Below are 16172 nucleotides of genomic sequence, written 5' to 3'. Positions count from 1 at the left end.
CGTGCTATGTTCTCACGGTGCCTATACCACGTGACTTTTTAAGATCTGTGTGGGGAGTAAAATATCAACAAAAGCGCGACGAAGGTAAGATTTTTAAGGATAACTTTTTTAATATGTCACCATTTTTAATGGGATAAAGTGGAGAGCCCGCTCATTCATGAGAGTTTTCTATAGGTATCATGATTTTATAAAACAAATAAGTATTTTTTCAGTAAAGTGCAACCGCGCGTTTGAACGGTAAGAAAAGGGTAGGATCAGTGTGGGGACATTAATTTTTTTTACATAAAAACATCACCTCTGGTGCAATTAAGAAATAAATTTTATGGGCGGAGCTTACACTATATCATTTTGCATCCATTTTCAGGTTTCTGTTATTTATTTACGAAACATAATTCAAGAAACCTATTCTTACAGTAATATGATCTGTGTGGTATACGTTTTTCAACGGATCTGTGTGGTATACTGTTTTTAAGTTTTTCAGTTCTATTTAGTTGTTAAAAAAATGCTTGTCAACAATGTATTTTAAATGCGCTAGCATGTAAAACACATAATGGCTATACACTACGCTTGCACCGCTTGTTGAACTAATACATAATTATGATTTACAGGCATGCTGTACAATCCACATTATAATCACGGTGCCTATACCACGTGACTTTTTAAGATCTGTGTGGGGAGTAAAATATCAACAAAAGCGCGACGAAGGTAAGATTTTTAAGGATAACTTTTTTAATATGTCACCATTTTTAATGGGATAAAGTGGAGAGCCCGCTCATTCATGAGAGTTTTCTATAGGTATCATGATTTTATAAAACAAATAAGTATTTTTTCAGTAAAGTGCAACCGCGCGTTTGAACGGTAAGAAAAGGGTAGGATCAGTGTGGGGACATTAATTTTTTTTACACAAAAACATCACCTCTGGTGCAATTAAGAAATAAATTTTATGGGCGGAGCTTACACTATATCATTTTGCATCCATTTTCAGGTTTCTGTTATTTATTTACGAAACATAATTCAAGAAACCTATTCTTACAGTAATATGATCTGTGTGGTATACGTTTTTCAACGGATCTGTGTGGTATACTGTTTTTAAGTTTTTCAGTTCTATTTAGTTGTTAAAAAAATGCTTGTCAACAATGTATTTTAAATGCGCTAGCATGTAAAACACATAATGGCTATACACTACGCTTGCACCGCTTGTTGAACTAATACATAATTATGATTTACAGGCATGCTGTACAATCCACATTATAATGTTAAAATCTTACGCTGGAGCATCTTAAATCGATGACAAGTCTATGCTTACCTTAAATAAGTGTACACTTTATGTTATTGTATCAAATTCCATTTTTATTTTGGCGCCAAACACTACTGTCAGGTGAAGTAATGTATCGTATATTATTTTTGATATTATATTTGCTTTAAGGTATGGCTCAATGCTCCGAATGCGGAAAAATGTCGAAGACCAGAGCTGGATTATTGCGCCACATTAGGGGACACGCTAACTCTGGAAACTATAACTGCTGTGGGAAAGCATTTCAGGTAAGATTAAATACCTTAAAAATAGCTACATTTTTATACAGTTATGCTTACAAACAGATGAACGGATTTTCTTGAAACAACACAAATATACAATATATCTCATCTCTCAGGTTATCATATATTTTGAAATAACTCAATAATCGTCAAATCGTTTGTAATTTAAAACTAACGAACACGTGTTCTCAGATACTAACATTTTTGAAATAGCGTGTTTCCTCATTGAAATGTCACGTGAATAAAATATGTTGTTTTTTTCTCAGGATGCCTACAATCTTAGAAGGCTTCAACGAACAAAGGACCCCAATGTCACGTGTGTGTACAGTGCGGCAGGAGCTTTGCGGACAAGTACCTACTCGTGGCTAGAGAGAAAAGTGCAAAAAAGAGGGGTTGGTGAAATGTTACCAGTGTGGGTTGGCAGTTAGGAGTGAGAATGACCTCAGAGAGCACGTCAATACCCACATGCATGACAAGTGTTACAGTAGTGAGGAGTGTTTCAAAACGTACAAATGCAGAACAAACCTTTCTCGATACGTGAGGACTTCACATAAATTCGTGAATACTGATTAAAAAACATAATAGTTTACAGTTTGTCTGTGTAACTTCATTATCGTTTTACGTTATTTTATTCGTTGTTTTACTTTTACTTTACTTTTCAAAATGATTCTAAAGTTATCCGAATTTGATTAATTTTTAGGTTTCGTTTAGATCGTTTGTGTGTTTGAAATCATTCTCAAATAATTGTGCAATAATTTGGATTTACGTTATTCATTTATATATCGCATCTGTGATTTGTATTATCGAATCTGTGATTCTTTTTTTAATTATATCTTGATTAAAGTTTTGCGATGTTTTTTCGTTGGTTTCAATTATAAATACCGCAGTCACGAGCTAGTTCGATAATCATAAGCAGCCAGGGTTTCTAATACTAGGGATTTTCACGATTGCTTTACATAATTAACTGTCTGCTTATAATTACTCTAGGCCGTGGTAATTGACAGTAAACAATGTATGCAATGTGGTTGTGTATACAATACAATACTCCTTAATTCGAAATACGTCTTGACATTCTTCAGAGCTGCATCCATCCACAACACAAGAGGAGAATCGTACATATATAATCATATAATATAATATTTATTCATTTACTTTTTATGTTCTCTTCAAAATAATTAACGCTACAGATAAGCATACACTTGTTACACTGAATACAACGACATAATTTATAACATGACATTATCACCAACACATGGCGAATGATTGTCAATATCTATACTATGTAAAAAAACTAATGCAACAATATAAATTCCATATATGAAATAAAACACACATATATATATGTTTCTACTATGACCAGTATTTTGTTTTGAATAAACATACCGTTTACCTTCAACTTTAAATAACAACAAAATGACAAGCCAATACGTCTGGTGGATTCTGATTTATCAGTTTGTATTCCAAATTTGATTTTAAAACATACGTATTACTCAGGAAAGAACATGCCTTTGCTTTTTGTCAACCTGTGTAATATTTGACACAATTTCTATTGCAGAATTCGTGTCAGAATTAAAATGTCCATTGTGTTCGTCTATCCGCATTCTTATTGTTGGCAACAGTTTGCTATCGTTTCGTCTCGCCCGCTCCCACCTTTCTCCTAGTGCCCTCTTCTGTATAGCATTTCTGTCTCGTGAAACTGTTTCCTCTATTTTTTCTTCCCTTAACCCTTGTCCGCTCACTAGTGCCAAATAGGTGATTACTGAAATGAATGAATTTTTAAATAATAATAATAGATATACTACTACTACTATTACTACTACTAGTAGTAGTAATAGTAGTAGTAGAAGTAGTAGTAGTAGTAGTAGTAGTAGTAGTAGTAGTAGTAGTAGTAGTAGTAGTAGTAGTAGTAGTAGTAGTAGTAGCAGTATTAGTAGTAGTAGTAGCAGAAGTAGTAGTAATAGTAGTAGTAGTAGTAATTGTTGTATTGAAATAATTGAAATTAATTAAAATTTATATATATTGTCGTTATTATCTCAATTTATCCGTAAATTGTAGGAACACGGATACCACACAGATCCTTCTAAACACGTATACCACACAGATCATATTACTGTTAGAATATTTTTCTTGATTTTGTTTTCATAAATATATGAAAGAAACCTGAAAAAAGAATGCAAAATGATACAGTGTAAGCTCCGCCCATAAAGTTTATTGCTTTATTTCACGAGAGGTGATGTTTCTGTGTCATAATAAAATAATGTCCCCACACTGATCCTACCTTTTTCTAACCGTTCAAACGCGCGGTTGCACTTTACTGAAAAAATATTCATTTGTTTTACAAAATCATGATACCTATAGAACACTCTCATGAATGAGCGGGCTCTCCACTTTATCCCATTGAAAATGATGACATATTAAAAAAGTTATCCTAAGAAATGTTACCTTTGTCGTGCTTTTGTTGACATTTAACTCCCCACACAGATCTTAAAAAGTCACGTGGTATAGGCACCGTGATAATGTTAAAATCTTACGCTGGAGCATCTTAAATCGATGACAAGTCTATGCTTACCTTAAATAAGTGTACACTTTATGTTATTGTATCAAATTCCATTTTTATTTTGGCGCCAAACACTACTGTCAGGTGAAGTAATGTATCGTATATTATTTTTGATAATATATTTGCTTTAAGGTATGGCTCAATGCTCCGAATGCGGAAAAATGTCGAAGACCAGAGCTGGATTATTGCGCCACATTAGGGGACACGCTAACTCTGGAAACTATAACTGCTGTGGGAAAGCATTTCAGGTAAGATTAAATACCTTAAAAATAGCTACATTTTTATACAGTTATGCTTACAAACAGATGAACGGATTTTCTTGAAACAACACAAATATACAATATATCTCATCTCTCAGGTTATCATATATTTTGAAATAACTCAATAATCGTCAAATCGTTTGTAATTTAAAACTAACGAACACGTGTTCTCAGATACTAACATTTTTGAAATAGCGTGTTTCCTCATTGAAATGTCACGTGAATAAAATATGTTGTTTTTTTCTCAGGATGCCTACAATCTTAGAAGGCTTCAACGAACAAAGGACCCCAATGTCACGTGTGTGTACAGTGCGGCAGGAGCTTTGCGGACAAGTACCTACTCGTGGCTAGAGAGAAAAGTGCAAAAAAGAGGGGTTGGTGAAATGTTACCAGTGTGGGTTGGCAGTTAGGAGTGAGAATGACCTCAGAGAGCACGTCAATACCCACATGCATGACAAGTGTTACAGTAGTGAGGAGTGTTTCAAAACGTACAAATGCAGAACAAACCTTTCTCGATACGTGAGGACTTCACATAAATTCGTGAATACTGATTAAAAAACATAATAGTTTACAGTTTGTCTGTGTAACTTCATTATCGTTTTACGTTATTTTATTCGTTGTTTTACTTTTACTTTACTTTTCAAAATGATTCTAAAGTTATCCGAATTTGATTAATTTTTAGGTTTCGTTTAGATCGTTTGTGTGTTTGAAATCATTCTCAAATAATTGTGCAATAATTTGGATTTACGTTATTCATTTATATATCGCATCTGTGATTTGTATTATCGAATCTGTGATTCTTTTTTTAATTATATCTTGATTAAAGTTTTGCGATGTTTTTTCGTTGGTTTCAATTATAAATACCGCAGTCACGAGCTAGTTCGATAATCATAAGCAGCCAGGGTTTCTAATACTAGGGATTTTCACGATTGCTTTACATAATTAACTGTCTGCTTATAATTACTCTAGGCCGTGGTAATTGACAGTAAACAATGTATGCAATGTGGTTGTGTATACAATACAATACTCCTTAATTCGAAATACGTCTTGACATTCTTCAGAGCTGCATCCATCCACAACACAAGAGGAGAATCGTACATATATAATCATATAATATAATATTTATTCATTTACTTTTTATGTTCTCTTCAAAATAATTAACGCTACAGATAAGCATACACTTGTTACACTGAATACAACGACATAATTTATAACATGACATTATCACCAACACATGGCGAATGATTGTCAATATCTATACTATGTAAAAAAACTAATGCAACAATATAAATTCCATATATGAAATAAAACACACATATATATATGTTTCTACTATGACCAGTATTTTGTTTTGAATAAACATACCGTTTACCTTCAACTTTAAATAACAACAAAATGACAAGCCAATACGTCTGGTGGATTCTGATTTATCAGTTTGTATTCCAAATTTGATTTTAAAACATACGTATTACTCAGGAAAGAACATGCCTTTGCTTTTTGTCAACCTGTGTAATATTTGACACAATTTCTATTGCAGAATTCGTGTCAGAATTAAAATGTCCATTGTGTTCGTCTATCCGCATTCTTATTGTTGGCAACAGTTTGCTATCGTTTCGTCTCGCCCGCTCCCACCTTTCTCCTAGTGCCCTCTTCTGTATAGCATTTCTGTCTCGTGAAACTGTTTCCTCTATTTTTTCTTCCCTTAACCCTTGTCCGCTCACTAGTGCCAAATAGGTGATTACTGAAATGAATGAATTTTTAAATAATAATAATAGATATACTACTACTACTATTACTACTACTAGTAGTAGTAATAGTAGTAGTAGAAGTAGTAGTAGTAGTAGTAGTAGTAGTAGTAGTAGTAGTAGTAGTAGTAGTAGTAGTAGTAGTAGTAGTAGTAGTAGTAGTAGTAGCAGTATTAGTAGTAGTAGTAGCAGAAGTAGTAGTAATAGTAGTAGTAGTAGTAATTGTTGTATTGAAATAATTGAAATTAATTAAAATATATATATATTGTCGTTATTATCTCAATTTATCCGTAAATTGTAGGAACACGGATACCACACAGATCCTTCTAAACACGTATACCACACAGATCATATTACTGTTAGAATATTTTTCTTGATTTTGTTTTCATAAATATATGAAAGAAACCTGAAAAAAGAATGCAAAATGATACAGTGTAAGCTCCGCCCATAAAGTTTATTGCTTTATTTCACGAGAGGTGATGTTTCTGTGTCATAATAAAATAATGTCCCCACACTGATCCTACCTTTTTCTAACCGTTCAAACGCGCGGTTGCACTTTACTGAAAAAATATTCATTTGTTTTACAAAATCATGATACCTATAGAAAACTCTCATGAATGAGCGGGCTCTCCACTTTATCCCATTGAAAATGATGACATATTAAAAAAGTTATCCTAAGAAATGTTACCTTTGTCGTGCTTTTGTTGACATTTAACTCCCCACACAGATCTTAAAAAGTCACGTGGTATAGGCACCGTGATAATGTTAAAATCTTACGCTGGAGCATCTTAAATCGATGACAAGTCTATGCTTACCTTAAATAAGTGTACACTTTATGTTATTGTATCAAATTCCATTTTTATTTTGGCGCCAAACACTACTGTCAGGTGAAGTAATGTATCGTATATTATTTTTGATATTATATTTGCTTTAAGGTATGGCTCAATGCTCCGAATGCGGAAAAATGTCGAAGACCAGAGCTGGATTATTGCGCCACATTAGGGGACACGCTAACTCTGGAAACTATAACTGCTGTGGGAAAGCATTTCAGGTAAGATTAAATACCTTAAAAATAGCTACATTTTTATACAGTTATGCTTACAAACAGATGAACGGATTTTCTTGAAACAACACAAATATACAATATATCTCATCTCTCAGGTTATCATATATTTTGAAATAACTCAATAATCGTCAAATCGTTTGTAATTTAAAACTAACGAACACGTGTTCTCAGATACTAACATTTTTGAAATAGCGTGTTTCCTCATTGAAATGTCACGTGAATAAAATATGTTGTTTTTTTCTCAGGATGCCTACAATCTTAGAAGGCTTCAACGAACAAAGGACCCCAATGTCACGTGTGTGTACAGTGCGGCAGGAGCTTTGCGGACAAGTACCTACTCGTGGCTAGAGAGAAAAGTGCAAAAAAGAGGGGTTGGTGAAATGTTACCAGTGTGGGTTGGCAGTTAGGAGTGAGAATGACCTCAGAGAGCACGTCAATACCCACATGCATGACAAGTGTTACAGTAGTGAGGAGTGTTTCAAAACGTACAAATGCAGAACAAACCTTTCTCGATACGTGAGGACTTCACATAAATTCGTGAATACTGATTAAAAAACATAATAGTTTACAGTTTGTCTGTGTAACTTCATTATCGTTTTACGTTATTTTATTCGTTGTTTTACTTTTACTTTACTTTTCAAAATGATTCTAAAGTTATCCGAATTTGATTAATTTTTAGGTTTCGTTTAGATCGTTTGTGTGTTTGAAATCATTCTCAAATAATTGTGCAATAATTTGGATTTACGTTATTCATTTATATATCGCATCTGTGATTTGTATTATCGAATCTGTGATTCTTTTTTTAATTATATCTTGATTAAAGTTTTGCGATGTTTTTTCGTTGGTTTCAATTATAAATACCGCAGTCACGAGCTAGTTCGATAATCATAAGCAGCCAGGGTTTCTAATACTAGGGATTTTCACGATTGCTTTACATAATTAACTGTCTGCTTATAATTACTCTAGGCCGTGGTAATTGACAGTAAACAATGTATGCAATGTGGTTGTGTATACAATACAATACTCCTTAATTCGAAATACGTCTTGACATTCTTCAGAGCTGCATCCATCCACAACACAAGAGGAGAATCGTACATATATAATCATATAATATAATATTTATTCATTTACTTTTTATGTTCTCTTCAAAATAATTAACGCTACAGATAAGCATACACTTGTTACACTGAATACAACGACATAATTTATAACATGACATTATCACCAACACATGGCGAATGATTGTCAATATCTATACTATGTAAAAAAACTAATGCAACAATATAAATTCCATATATGAAATAAAACACACATATATATATGTTTCTACTATGACCAGTATTTTGTTTTGAATAAACATACCGTTTACCTTCAACTTTAAATAACAACAAAATGACAAGCCAATACGTCTGATGGATTCTGATTTATCAGTTTGTATTCCAAATTTGATTTTAAAACATCCGTATTACTCAGGAAAGAACATGCCTTTGCTTTTTGTCAACCTGTGTAATATTTGACACAATTTCTATTGCAGAATTCGTGTCAGAATTAAAATGTCCATTGTGTTCGTCTATCCGCATTCTTATTGTTGGCAACAGTTTGCTATCGTTTCGTCTCGCCCGCTCCCACCTTTCTCCTAGTGCCCTCTTCTGTATAGCATTTCTGTCTCGTGAAACTGTTTCCTCTATTTTTTCTTCCCTTAACCCTTGTCCGCTCACTAGTGCCAAATAGGTGATTACTGAAATGAATGAATTTTTAAATAATAATAATAGATATACTACTACTACTATTACTACTACTAGTAGTAGTAATAGTAGTAGTAGAAGTAGTAGTAGTAGTAGTAGTAGTAGTAGTAGTAGTAGTAGTAGTAGTAGTAGTAGTAGTAGTAGTAGTAGTAGCAGTATTAGTAGTAGTAGTAGCAGAAGTAGTAGTAATAGTAGTAGTAGTAGTAATTGTTGTATTGAAATAATTGAAATTAATTAAAATATATATATATTGTCGTTATTATCTCAATTTATCCGTAAATTGTAGGAACACGGATACCACACAGATCCTTCTAAACACGTATACCACACAGATCATATTACTGTTAGAATATTTTTCTTGATTTTGTTTTCATAAATATATGAAAGAAACCTGAAAAAAGAATGCAAAATGATACAGTGTAAGCTCCGCCCATAAAGTTTATTGCTTTATTTCACGAGAGGTGATGTTTCTGTGTCATAATAAAATAATGTCCCCACACTGATCCTACCTTTTTCTAACCGTTCAAACGCGCGGTTGCACTTTACTGAAAAAATATTCATTTGTTTTACAAAATCATGATACCTATAGAAAACTCTCATGAATGAGCGGGCTCTCCACTTTATCCCATTGAAAATGATGACATATTAAAAAAGTTATCCTAAGAAATGTTACCTTTGTCGTGCTTTTGTTGACATTTAACTCCCCACACAGATCTTAAAAAGTCACGTGGTATAGGCACCGTGGTTCTGATTGATTTATAGGTTTAAATTTCACGTCGGGTCACGTGTGTAAACATAGCTAATAATTCGCATTCTATACATAGATGGTGAGGTCACTACGTTATTATCACGTAAGTCAGTAAGACCGGTGTGACACAATGAATAATTCGTACATTGTGCAATGAACGGACCTCAAATACAATCGTATCCGGTAACACTCAGGGTTTTCGAAAAACTGTTAGCGAGTGTAAAGCTAAAAGCAAACACATTTGAATAGTAGAGTTATGTTATTTAAGTATGTTATTCATTTTAAGTAGATACAAAAAATAAATACGATTTACCTGTCATTACTTGCCATTTAACCTGTCATTGCTTTCCATTTTAGTAACACGTAACATACCGTTACTGTAGACAGTTTGGTGTGACATAAAAGCGCTGAATATTTAAATCTTATACAAATTATCACTTTAAAAAGTATTATGTCTATATGTTGTTGTATATAAATGTCTTCTCAACACGGTTTTCATAAATTCGTTCTACTGATCTTATTTTTTAATTCGATTGTTATTTGTTATTTGGACGGAAAATCGTTCCATTTTCCGTATGCTTAAAGTTTTGCTTACGACAAACGTGTGCGTAGCAACGTGAAATTGTATATTTAAAACTTCATTCGGGAACGTATATGTTTTGTACAATTTCATTCGGTGGCAACCGGAGACGCACACAGAGACAAAAAAGCACGTTCGCAATTATACGCTAAGCGTTTAAATGGCTAGATTCGTTACATTTTTTGAAACTAAAAACGATCGCTTACTTGTTGCTCTAGTTTATAGTTCATAGATAGCTTAGCAAAGTCTAGAACGATTAGTTGCATGCTCATAATAGCTTTATTAGTCTGCAATGCTTTACATGTGCTTGATTATATGTGCCAAATACTATTCTTTATCATATGTCCTTAGTCATACTTGTACTAGCCTATGTCTATTTTGAATGTCCGGCTTTAACATTGTGCTATCCTTGCTTAAAGTGCATAAATTTAATTATATGTATACTCTGTCTTGTGAGGTAGCTGCTGCTTAACTCATCACAAATCTAATTTGAGGGGATAGTCGATTTCTTACTACATTTTTTACTTGTCGCACTGTTGTGTCCATATCCGTCTTTCAGTGTTTTTACTCTCTTTATTGTATGGCGGTTTTAGACATTTAGTCAATATCAGCAGCTACATCACAAGTGTTAACTCTGTACAACTTGTATAATGTTTATAGGTCAGGTTTTATATGTTTAATGTATCTATATCCTACCTAGTACCTTATCTCTTTGATGTACTACAATAGCATTATATTAACATATATATATATATAATAGTGTATGTGATAATACATTCATTATTTAGTTTGTTTGTCTTAACATTTTCTTAACAGTGATCTTTACATGTTTTATGTGTATAAATCTATATGTACTTGCAAGTCGGTTTAAAAAGCTCATTAGAGCTTATGTTACCTGTTTGTGTATCCGACTTTGAAAATAAAATTTACTTGACTTGACTTGGCTTACATCACACAGTGATCTCCCTTTAACTAAAATGTTAACGATTTGGATTTCGCAGGTCATCAAAACAAATAATTTGTAATTATATTGAAAACTTATTATAGGGTCGGAATCTTCCGCTAGGTAGGGTCACAGCCCGAACCAGAGGATATTTCCTTTATGCCTGAGCAATATAATGTAACCGATTTATCAACTATTTACCGTTTGCTGGTCTGAAATATTTTAACCTAAAGGATAAAGCTGATGGTTATGTTAACTTTATTTCATCGTGCCTCTAAAGATTGCTCTGGTGAATATTATTAAGTTATTAAATTTCAATTAAATCGAATTTGTATTATCTTGTATTTATTTTCTTTTAATTACGATGCAATAGTTTTAGCGTTTATTTCTACGTGTTTTTTTTTTATTGTTTATTAACTTAGTGTGGGGTGTGCCCCCCCCCCTCATTTGTAGTGACCGTCTCACTGAGGATTGTAGGTTTTTGACGATGCTGGAACAGCATCGTCCAAGGTATCATAACCATGAAAAAAAATCACAATGGCGACCTATGTAAAAGACCGAGCCAGTCCGATTGAGATAACTCGATTTTTCAGTTACTTCCCTTTTGCATTCGCCACTGCGTAGGAGATTGCTCGTCATTGATTACATTCTCCTAGCAGAGTTGTCGTTCGTGTTTCAACATTCAACAATGGCCGCCCCCATGAGAGTCTCGATTCAAAATTTTCTTACTGCATAAATTGGCTTGATTCGCTATTTAGAAGCTGTCATTTAGGATATATGAATTATTTATTCACTAAATCTCCGCTTATGACAACAATAGTTAAAATTCGAAGGATATATACTCGATGTGAATAAAGGACTTTCTGGATCGTAACAGCTTGACACGGCAAAACTGGCATACTGGTATTTTTAGTTATCAATATAAGTCACATTGTGCTTTATAAATTGTATTCGAGCATTTTGCGACTTATTGAATGACTATGATACCCGATATTAACATTTCATCGGGGATTTGCAGATCACCAAGCTGTCCTGAAATTCAACATTGATTTCAAACTCTTTACTGGTTCGTACTCTTTCTTAGTGTTAGTACTTTTTATCATTTTAAAGTTAAATGAACTGTGTCACAGTAAAAGAGACATTAAGGCGATTGTGGCCAGTTTGGATCTAGATCAGCCTGCAGTCGCTTGAAAGCTGTTTGCTTAAAAGCGTTTTTCTGACAATAACAAATAATTTAATTGGATACTGATTTGACTGCGCTTTTCCTGTGACCTGGCTCAAATAATAGAATTGTCATTAATCAAATTATTTATTTCGAACATTAATCAATTGTTTTTCTTGTCCCTCGTGATCAATGACTCCAGCACTTTCCTGTTGAGAATTGAATACTGCTAAAGGCGATGCTAGGGGGCGTGAGAGATGTTGCACCTTCCATTTTGCTCGATTGTTCATTGTCGGCTCGGGTACTACGTACATGTACTCCGGGTACTCTTAAGTATACTTACATGTATCCCGGGTACGGTAAATATACTAAAATGTACCCGGGAAATTTAACCCTAAATCAGTCGTTGTCGACTATTTTTTGTAATTACACATTTATGTCAATTTTCTGTAGAATGGCCTCTATATTAGCGGAACACATACTCAAAAAGCATGTTGATGCAGAGTTTTTTTCCAAGAGAAGTGTGTTTAAGATAATCGGTTGCGCGTTTTACAACATCGGATTTTGGGCGCGAATACAACTCGGGTACAGTCTTATATGGACCGAGTACAATTACGTTTATTTACCGAACCTGGGGTACATGTAAGTATACTTAGAGTACCCAGGGTACATGTAAAAATACTTAAGAGTACCCGGGGTACATGTAAGTAGTACCAGAGCCGACAATGACCAATCAAGTTCCATTATCCCTCATGAACCGACTCAAAAAACCGAGTCGGCAATATTTGACTTAATTTTTGGTTTGGTTGCTCTCGAGGGATCGAAAATTTTCAGAATCTTTCTAAAAGCCCCACGGGTTTGATCCCCAGAAGCGACATTGAAAACTAGCATATTTTGTTATCTAAAAGACTGCTAAACCTGATATACAATGATAATGTGAATTTTCTCTCACATGATGTTTATCAGTCATATTATATAAAATCTTACAGCAGTAGAAAACAACTGGACAATAAATAATGAATGCATCTTTCATTTGTCTTTGACACTTTGATTTTGACATGGCCTAGATTTAAATATGTGACTGGACTTTACCAGCACTCTTGTAACAGAGCTAAAGTGTAAATGTACCATTGGAGATCACCTAAATCCAGATTTGCTATTATAGACGTGTGAATAGATTTAAGGGTGTGACAAGTAAGCAAAAATTGGTCATAACCCAGAGGCCACAACTGATCTATGACTGTATTAAAACAAGAAAAATCAGTGCCTGATTTAGATTTCCTTAGAAAGTTCAATAAAAACTAATTTCATAAGCCTGGTAACAGTTTAACGGTAATGCTACCAATGTGTCAAACCAGGGCCTTGAATTTGAAATCTAGGACATGCATGGTCATTTCTTCATGAAATCAGGACACACAATTGTATTTTAAGTCCTTAATTGACCTGGCTATAGTTCTCAGATTATTATAAGCTCAATCAATATATTTATATCATTATTTATGCTTTGTGTATTGTAAACATATACACAATCATGCAGTTACATGACAGCAATAAATAATATCAAAGCTACCCATACTATAAAGGTCATTGACAAAGCCTATGGTCAAAATATGAACACATTGAGTGTAATCGCCCTCTCGTGCAAGCAAAAACAACACGTTGACAGGTTGTCATTTTTGACAGTTCTACTTTCACTTTCATTTTGTGATATCAAACTATTAACAATTATGTGGCTGAGAAAAATATCGCCATTGATTTGTATGCCCCCGATAGGGTGGCCTATATCAGTTAACTTGTCAGTCACTCAGTCAGTCAGTCAGTGTGTCTGTCTGTCCGTCCGTCCGAAAACTTTAATGGCCATAACTTTTTAAATATTGAACATAGCAACTTGATATTTGGCATACATGTGCATCTCATGGAGCTGCACATTTTCAGTTGTGAAAGGTGAAGGTCATCCTTCAAGGTAAAATGTCAAACATAAAGCGTCTGTCTGTCTGTCCGAAAACTTTAACATTGGCAACTTTTTCAATATTGGCGTTCATGCGTATCTCATAGAGCTGCACATATTGATTGGTGAAAGGTCAAGGTCATCCTTCAAGGTCAAGGTCAAAGGTCAAATTTTGCAATATTGAAGATAGCAACTCCATATTCGGCATGCATGCGTATGTCATGGAGCTGCACATTTTGAGTGGTGAAAGGTCAAGGTCATCCTTCAAGGTCAAAGGTAAAAAATATGGCTTCAAAGCTGCGCAGCAGGGGGCATTGTGTTTCACAAACACAGCTCTTGTTTAATATATTTTCTGCACATTCCTTCAAAACACTTACATCAATACATGACTTTCTTCGTTGATTTAATCATTCGTGACAGACTTGTGTACATATTTCGCTTACATTTTGACGCGCGTAGGTAGGACCGTATTACCGCTTCCGAAATGTGTATTCATACTATTGCCTTCGAGGAACTTATCTGATGTTTGACAGAAAGGGCCGAAAATGTGCGAGTGTGGGTCAAGTTCCCCACAGGTACTAATTTCCCGTTCCCCCAATTTGTTTTCCGTACCTAAAATTTTTCGTACCAAATTTTTTTCGTACCCAATTTTTTTTTCATCCCCAATTTTTTGTTCGTACCCAATTTTTTTTCGGTCCCGATTTTTTGTTCCCAAACATTTTTTCGTACCCAAATTTGTTTTCATACCCAATTTTTTTCGCACAATTTTTTTACCAATTTTTTTTTCGTACCAACATACACAATTGTGGTGATTGTGGTGATGTAGATAAACTTAACTTGATGCTTTTATATCCATCCTCTCAAAAGGCTCGTCACACCAGTTCTGTCAGTACTTTGATTTCTTGTATAGGCAAACTGCCCTGTTTTGTTTTGTTTAGTTCCATTATTATTTTATTTTAAGTTTGTTTTTCTATTTTCATGATTGAAGTTAAGTCACTACTTATTGTCTGCATTTCTTTGATGATTTTCATATATTGCTCTAAAACATATTTTTTATACTATTTATACAAGTTCAAATGGGATTGCAACTTTGTTGAGTTTATATCTTACATTACATATACAATATCGTTTACAGTTGAGAATAGCGTCCAATAATGCACAATCTCTTTCAAGTGCAAAAAGAATGCCAGAGGGCGTCGATTTCTTGAATCGATTCAGAATAGTTGGATATTGTTTAAATGTTTAATAAACACATATTATGTCGCTTTTCAAGAAATAATTTAATATTCTAATGTACGGTTTAATGTAGAATTTTAAACTTTCAAAACATACTGGTTGTATGATTCGCTCGCTTAATGTCCGTTTATATGACCTTAATTGCGTAAAACCATCACAGGACTTTAAAACGCATGCTTTTGTGGCACCATTGACATCGATTAAGAAACGTAAATCAAACCTATATCTGCCGATTGAACGTTGTGTATTTGTGTTTTACCCAGGTGTGGCGTATTGCACAGCCCAAAAAACACTAACACGCATGGCGTCCAGTAGAGAGAATAGCCCATCATTTAAGGATTTACTTACCGGCGAAAGTCCACAGCAGACTCCAGATGAAATGGAAAATGAACGTTAACGATACCCTTTCAAATCGATATTATAAGGCCACGTGAAGAATGGTTTTTAAATATAAATGAATGCATTACTCCATCTGAAAACTTTAATAACATAATCCAACTACAACTTTACTTTTTTTATAAGCGGCGATGCTCAGAATAAACTAATAAACGTGTTTCTGGGTCGTTTATTTGCTCAGCAAACAATGGCGGATAGTTTATGCAGATATGTTCAAAAAGATGGTTTAGCAAAACGACGCTCTCGAACT

At 34.0% G+C, this 16172-nt stretch overlaps 4 protein-coding genes and 2 long non-coding RNA genes across 16 annotated transcripts in view; 4 read left to right on the top strand and 2 right to left on the bottom strand.

Moving 5' to 3' along the window:
- LOC127868362 (uncharacterized) lies at nt 1-7939 on the top strand. 5 transcript variants are annotated; one of them, XR_008044095.1, is made up of 3 exons: nt 1-84; nt 7034-7149; nt 7410-7939. It is a non-coding gene; the product is annotated as an uncharacterized LOC127868362 (long non-coding RNA). The 5 variants fall into 5 exon arrangements; XR_008044094.1 differs by lacking the exons at nt 7034-7149; nt 7410-7939 and adding exons at nt 1427-1542; nt 1803-2440; XR_008044093.1 differs by lacking the exon at nt 1-84 and adding an exon at nt 627-705 and having other exon boundaries at nt 7410-7936.
- LOC127868344 (anaphase-promoting complex subunit 7-like) overlaps nt 1-16172 on the top strand; it is a 209300-nt gene that overhangs the window by 57598 nt on the left and 135530 nt on the right. The gene's annotated exons all lie outside the window — the stretch shown is intronic.
- LOC127868348 (E3 ubiquitin-protein ligase RNF34-like) overlaps nt 1-16172 on the top strand; it is a 179967-nt gene that overhangs the window by 87541 nt on the left and 76254 nt on the right. The gene's annotated exons all lie outside the window — the stretch shown is intronic.
- LOC127868355 (vacuolar protein sorting-associated protein 29) overlaps nt 1-16172 on the top strand; it is a 198177-nt gene that overhangs the window by 139771 nt on the left and 42234 nt on the right. The gene's annotated exons all lie outside the window — the stretch shown is intronic.
- The window catches only part of LOC127868350 (ketohexokinase-like), a 192927-nt gene that overhangs the window by 144245 nt on the left and 32510 nt on the right, over nt 1-16172 (bottom strand). The window lies entirely within an intron of this gene.
- Nucleotides 2661-5667, bottom strand: LOC127868364 (uncharacterized). Its single transcript, XR_008044097.1, has 2 exons — nt 5628-5667; nt 2661-2827 (listed from the first exon to the last, which is right to left on the bottom strand). It is a non-coding gene; the product is annotated as an uncharacterized LOC127868364 (long non-coding RNA).

The sequence above is a fragment of the Dreissena polymorpha genome, chromosome 2, assembly GCF_020536995.1.
Source record: "Dreissena polymorpha isolate Duluth1 chromosome 2, UMN_Dpol_1.0, whole genome shotgun sequence".
NCBI lineage: Eukaryota > Metazoa > Mollusca > Bivalvia > Myida > Dreissenidae > Dreissena > Dreissena polymorpha.
The sequence above is the reverse complement of the archived record's forward strand: the minus strand, read 5'-3'. Positions and strand labels throughout refer to the sequence as shown.